Source organism: Teleopsis dalmanni, chromosome 1, assembly GCF_002237135.1.
Source record: "Teleopsis dalmanni isolate 2A chromosome 1, ASM223713v2, whole genome shotgun sequence".
NCBI classification, from domain to species: Eukaryota; Metazoa; Arthropoda; class Insecta; order Diptera; family Diopsidae; genus Teleopsis; species Teleopsis dalmanni.
In genome coordinates this window covers 126,777,620-126,783,214 of record NC_051846.1, presented here as the reverse complement: position 1 = coordinate 126,783,214, position 5,595 = coordinate 126,777,620, and positions in this window count along the sequence as shown.

Below are 5,595 nucleotides of genomic sequence, written 5' to 3'. Positions count from 1 at the left end.
GTCTCCCCTTTAATGACTTTTGTCGAGGTTGTGGCTCTGAGGATGAGGAGGAGACTGTACTCCATCTTATGTGTCAGTGCCTTTCCCTAGCCAGAAGAAGATTTAAAACCCTTGGATCTCCTTTTCTAACTGACCTGGCTGAGTTGTCATCCTGTAATGTTAGGGACCTAGCCAAGTTCATAGAACTGTCAGGTTGGTTTTCCTTTACCTAATAGGGGAGTCGTTACCTTTCTTTCGACGTTGAATGTATACTGATTACAATCTTTATACAAATCAATGTAACTCCTGTGGTATCACAATGGACTACTATTTGTGCTTAAGTGGGCTTTTTGGGATACAAGGCCGCCACTCCAACCAACCAACCAACCAAGTGACGTACGAGACATTCGACAAAATAACATTTGCTGGGTAGTAATACAGGATGCCTTTGCATATGAGGTAGTGAAGCTAGTTCTAGACTTCCACCAACATTTAACAAGTTGTACACAAACGTATCTTTACAAAATGGGTTGAGAAATTTGCAAACACCTTGACCTCCTACTTCTTTTTTTACACGACGAATATCTTCAGCAAAATATGTTTGTTGGATGTTCCAAACTATACACCAAAGCGCTGTTTCGATTTCTTGTGCAGACATTGATTCTGTTTCACAAATTTTGCGTACTGATTTATTTAACTTCCTGAAAAAATGAAGCATCCACGCTATCACACGTACGCTAGTGATGTGTGAACTAAATTTCGATAGTTTTTCACCGATATAATTACAATTTTCTGCGACGACAAATACAGCCTTTCTTTTTTCTTTATTAACTTGTTTCATGTCGATAGTAACCCGACCTACTTTAGGCCACCCAATTTGTGGACCGTATAAAAACGCTGGGCCCTTACACCAAATTGATTCAATAATATCTGGAACTATGCAGGGTTCTGTTGTGATGGTACATATCTCCAATCGCAATTAACGGTGAAATCCTGTATAACTGATACTCGATTTCCTACAAAAGTTGATAATGTCGATAATTGCATACTTAACCAATGTAGCACAGTTTGTGAGTCACACCACAAATAGGTTTCAAACTTGATATTACTGAAAATACTTTTAACCTTGTCAAAGAGAATAGCAAGTAACTGAGTTGCACAAAGCTCAAGTTTCGGCAACGACTTTTTCTTCGTAGGAGCCACACGAGATTTTGTACATAGCAAATTTACAACAGTGTTTTGTATTGCATCCTCTACGCGAAAATAGAAGCAACAACCATATGCTTTTATGGATGAGTCACAAAAGCCATGTTTTTAAATAACCTGTGAGTTGACAAAAGCGCGGTATAATAATTGAAGATAGTGAATATAGTTGTTTCAGGAAATTTTTCCACGCAGTGTATAAATTCTGTGGTATTGTCTTATCCCAATTTAATTTGAGTATCCACAATTCTTGTAAAATTATTTTTGCAGTAATAAGTAGTGGCGCAAGCAGTCCAAGTGGATCAAATAGTGATAAAGCGAGTGATAAAATAGAGCGTTTTGTTAAGTTACCTTTGTGAAGATCTTTTAGTGAAAATGAAAACAAAAATTGATCGTGCCTCTGATACCACATAATGCCCAATGCATTAGTGATTGAAGTATCAGTGAGGTTTAAGTCTTTCATAATGATATCGTCGACAAATGTTTCGACGTTGGAATGCCACTTAGCGAGTTCCATACAACTATTTCGCAGAATACTAGGGACTTCATATTTTATTGTTGACAATTCATCTAAAGAGTCTGCTCCGCATAGAAAATCATCGACGTAGAATGATGACTTGATCATCTTTGAACCAATTGGAAATTCAGGAGCATATTCATCAGCCAAGTAGTGTAGGCTTCTTACAGCTAGAAATGGTGCACTTGCTGTTCCATATGGAACAGTATTGAGTTCATAGGTATGTTATCTCTTCACTTTCTGAAGCACGCCATAAAATATATTGAAAACAGCGGTCACGTGAGTCAACTAAGATTTGCCTAAACATTTACACTATGTCTGTAGTAATGACGTAGCGATAATGGCGGAAACGTAACAAAAGCGTAAACAAATCTTCCTGAATTGTAGCCCCAACCATAAGAATGCTATTAATTGAATTTTTTGTTGTAGTACGACATGAGGCGTCAAATACAACTCTAAGCTTTGTAAAAGTGCTACTTGGCTTGAGCACGCAATGATGAGGTATATAGTAGTGAAGATCAGGTCCTTCGATCCGGGTCATATGTCCAAGTATTTCATATTTTATCATAAATTCAACACATTGTGCCTTTATTTCTGGCATGCGTGACAAGCGACGTTCCAATGCAGTGAATCTTCGAAAAGCGATATCTCGTGAAGGTCCTAGTGAACTTAATGTATCCTTAATTGGTAATCAAACAACTACACGTCCACTAGCATTGCGTGAAACACTGTTAGAAAATTCATCTTCGCAATTAGATTTTTTATCAGTCAGCTTAGAAGTATTTTCATCTAATTTCCACAACTGTTCGAGATTTAAATTCTTCACAAGAAAGTAAGCAAGCAGAAGATTTAGTCCTACGGAAAGTATATCGAAGAATGTCTCTGTTCCTAATAATAGGTCGATATGATCTGATTTATAGAAATTTTCATCTGCAAGTTTAATGTTTGCTGGTAAATTCCAAGAAGAAATATCAATTTGTGATTGAGGCTGGTACGAAATATGAGAAGTGATGCAAAAATCAAGTAGAATTTCGAAATCAGCAAAGCGAGATTTTATATTAGTTGAGGTTTTATGTTTTATCCTTGTATTTGTGTCACAGTACTACTGATTTGTAAGTTATGTCTTTCACGCGGTAATCTCAATTTTTGGGAAAATTTTTCAGATATTAAATTAATCTGTGAACAGAAGTTGAGTAGCGCTCTCCCTAACCAGTGTTATCATGGACAAGCACAATTGCTGTGGCGAGAATAAGTGTATTTGGCGATGAATTTCCTACATGAGTATGAACAACAGCTGATGTAGTTTGCACCGTAGGTTGAGGTGCTGGTGATAACGAAAACGTACTTGATGTATTTTGAGCTCGATGAAGCATTGTATAATGAGACCGTGAACAAATCTTGCATTTGAAAGTAGATCTACACTGAGTAACTTTATGATTTTTGGATAAGCAGTTTATGCAGAGAGAAAGTCTTTTCACGTTTTCGAAGCGGTCCGGAACGGACATATTGTTAAAGCGCTGACAACCAGTAATAATGTGATCAGTAGTGTCACACAAGGGACAAGTGCGTTTAGTGCAAACAAATGATCTTCTTAGAAAACTTGTTGTCATTCCTAAGAATAGTGTCTTGAGACTGAAGTGGCGTTTCAGTCGATTCAAGAAATTGGCAGCGTCTTTCCGGAACCCTATTGCAGTCTTCCCATAGAGGCAAAGAATTAAAGTCAAGAGATTCCTTCCACTTGTTTTTTGATTCGTCATCCACCTTTTGCATTACCAAGTAAATTAGCATTGCCTTTGAAATTTCCTTGTCGGAGCCAGTTGAACGCAATGAATCGTATATTGCAGACACATTGTCAACCAGGCTTCTAAATTGACTACAACTTTGCTGTGATGTATGTGGCAATTCAAATAGTGAAGTAATATTTTCCATATAAATTAAGCTGCTATTATAATAACGGGATTTCAATCTCTGAAGTGCCTTTGGATAATTTTCATTATTAACTTGAAAAGCGTTTACGGTCTCCAATGCTTGTCCATGTAAACAATTTAATAAATAATTAAATTTTTCAATATTTGACAATCCAATTTCTCTGTCAATGATTTGACTAAAAGACGAAATAAAATTTTTATATTCGGAGTATGTCTCACTAAACGAAGGCAATTTCAACGGTGGCAATCTCGTACTTGATGAGACAGGTGAAAACGTGTGATCTCGTAATGATATATGCAAATCCTCACCTAGTTGCTTTTGAATAGATGTTTTGATGTTGACATATAGATCCTCAAGCCTCTCATATTGTCTTCAGGTTCCGATTCTTCAATTCGAGATTGATAGCTCATTAGCTGCGTGAAGTATTATTCCAAAATGCCTAAATGTTGTGCCTAATTTTGCATTTCGATCTATGATACTCCTGATCCAAATTATATTCTTCTGCGTGTTAGCACGTTGCTGTTAAAGTTCAGTACCCATAATAGAATCCAATTAAATTGCCGTAGATGCAAAAATTAAAATATTTTAAAAATTAATATATCCAAAACCGAGAAAATAAAACGCAACAATAATTGCACTGAAATAAATCGAACGCAGGCACAGCAGCGACAAGAACCAAAAGTAGCGTAGCAGAAGATGCACAAATTTTATAAAAATACGTAAAACCAAAACGCAATCAAAAAACAGAAAAGCGTCACAATTGACAGCAGATGTGGCTGCAAGACAGCGGAGCGAGAACTAAAGCGAGAAACAAAGCGTCGCGGTTGACAGCAGATGTAGCAGAAAGACAGCGCAGCGAGAACTAAAGCGAGAAACAAAGCATCGCAGCAAGATAGTAAAGTACCAATTACCGTAAGAATATCGAAAACAACATGATTTTATTAACGCACAGAGTACATGTGCAAATCGAAGTGGGTACTGGATACCAACTATTAAAACGTTATGTTTCTTTTATATATAAATATGTATGTATATAAAATATATGGAAATAATCCGTTTCTTTTATATATAAATATGTAGGTATATAAAATATATGGAAATAATCCGTTACAAAATTTTTAAGACGAACCGTGGTAATTTTAGCACTGCACAGTAAATAAACGGTTTGAATGACCATCAAAATAATAATGTTCACCAGCCCCACGTTGGGTGCCAAAAAATGTCTGACCAAAGGCTTTTCTTTGATCTGAATAAAATTAAATGTCCACAAAAAAAGCAAATGTAAGAGTCTCACCAACTATTCAATCTCGCGAAAAAAGAACAAGAAAAACATACGACTTTCTTTAGCAAGAGTAAGCGACAAACTAAAAACTATTTTATTTCTTAAAAAAAAAATTGCAGAGACTTAACGAGTTTAGTTTAACATTTTTTTTTTGTAAAAATTATATTATTTTGAGTAAAAGTTCAACTTAACAGAAAGTAAACAAAACTTATACCCAAAAAAGCAAAAGTTTGATTCAAAAAAAATAAAAAAAACCTTAAAAAAATTTATGAAGGAAAATATAAAGTAAACAAACTTAACTCTACATCTATTATATAAAAAAATTTATATTGGGATCATAAAAAAAAATTCCATTGCTATATAAATTCAAAAACAAAAAAAAACTAAGAGTGCTTTCAAGAGAAATACATTCAAAAAAAAAAAGACTTCTCCAAACTATTAAACGCAAGAGCAACACAACTACTCTTTTCAAGCGTCTTCGTCGATGACGTCACCCAAGAGCAACTAAGTGAGGAAATAGACATATATAAATACTTGTAAACACTTCTCGTTCTGTGCACCTCTTTACCTTTTTTTTCGTTTTTTTTTTGTTTTAACCTAATTAAATATTTTAAATTTAAAAATAAAAAAATTATAAAAATTATATAATAAAAATTCTTAAAACAACTTTACAAATGATATATAT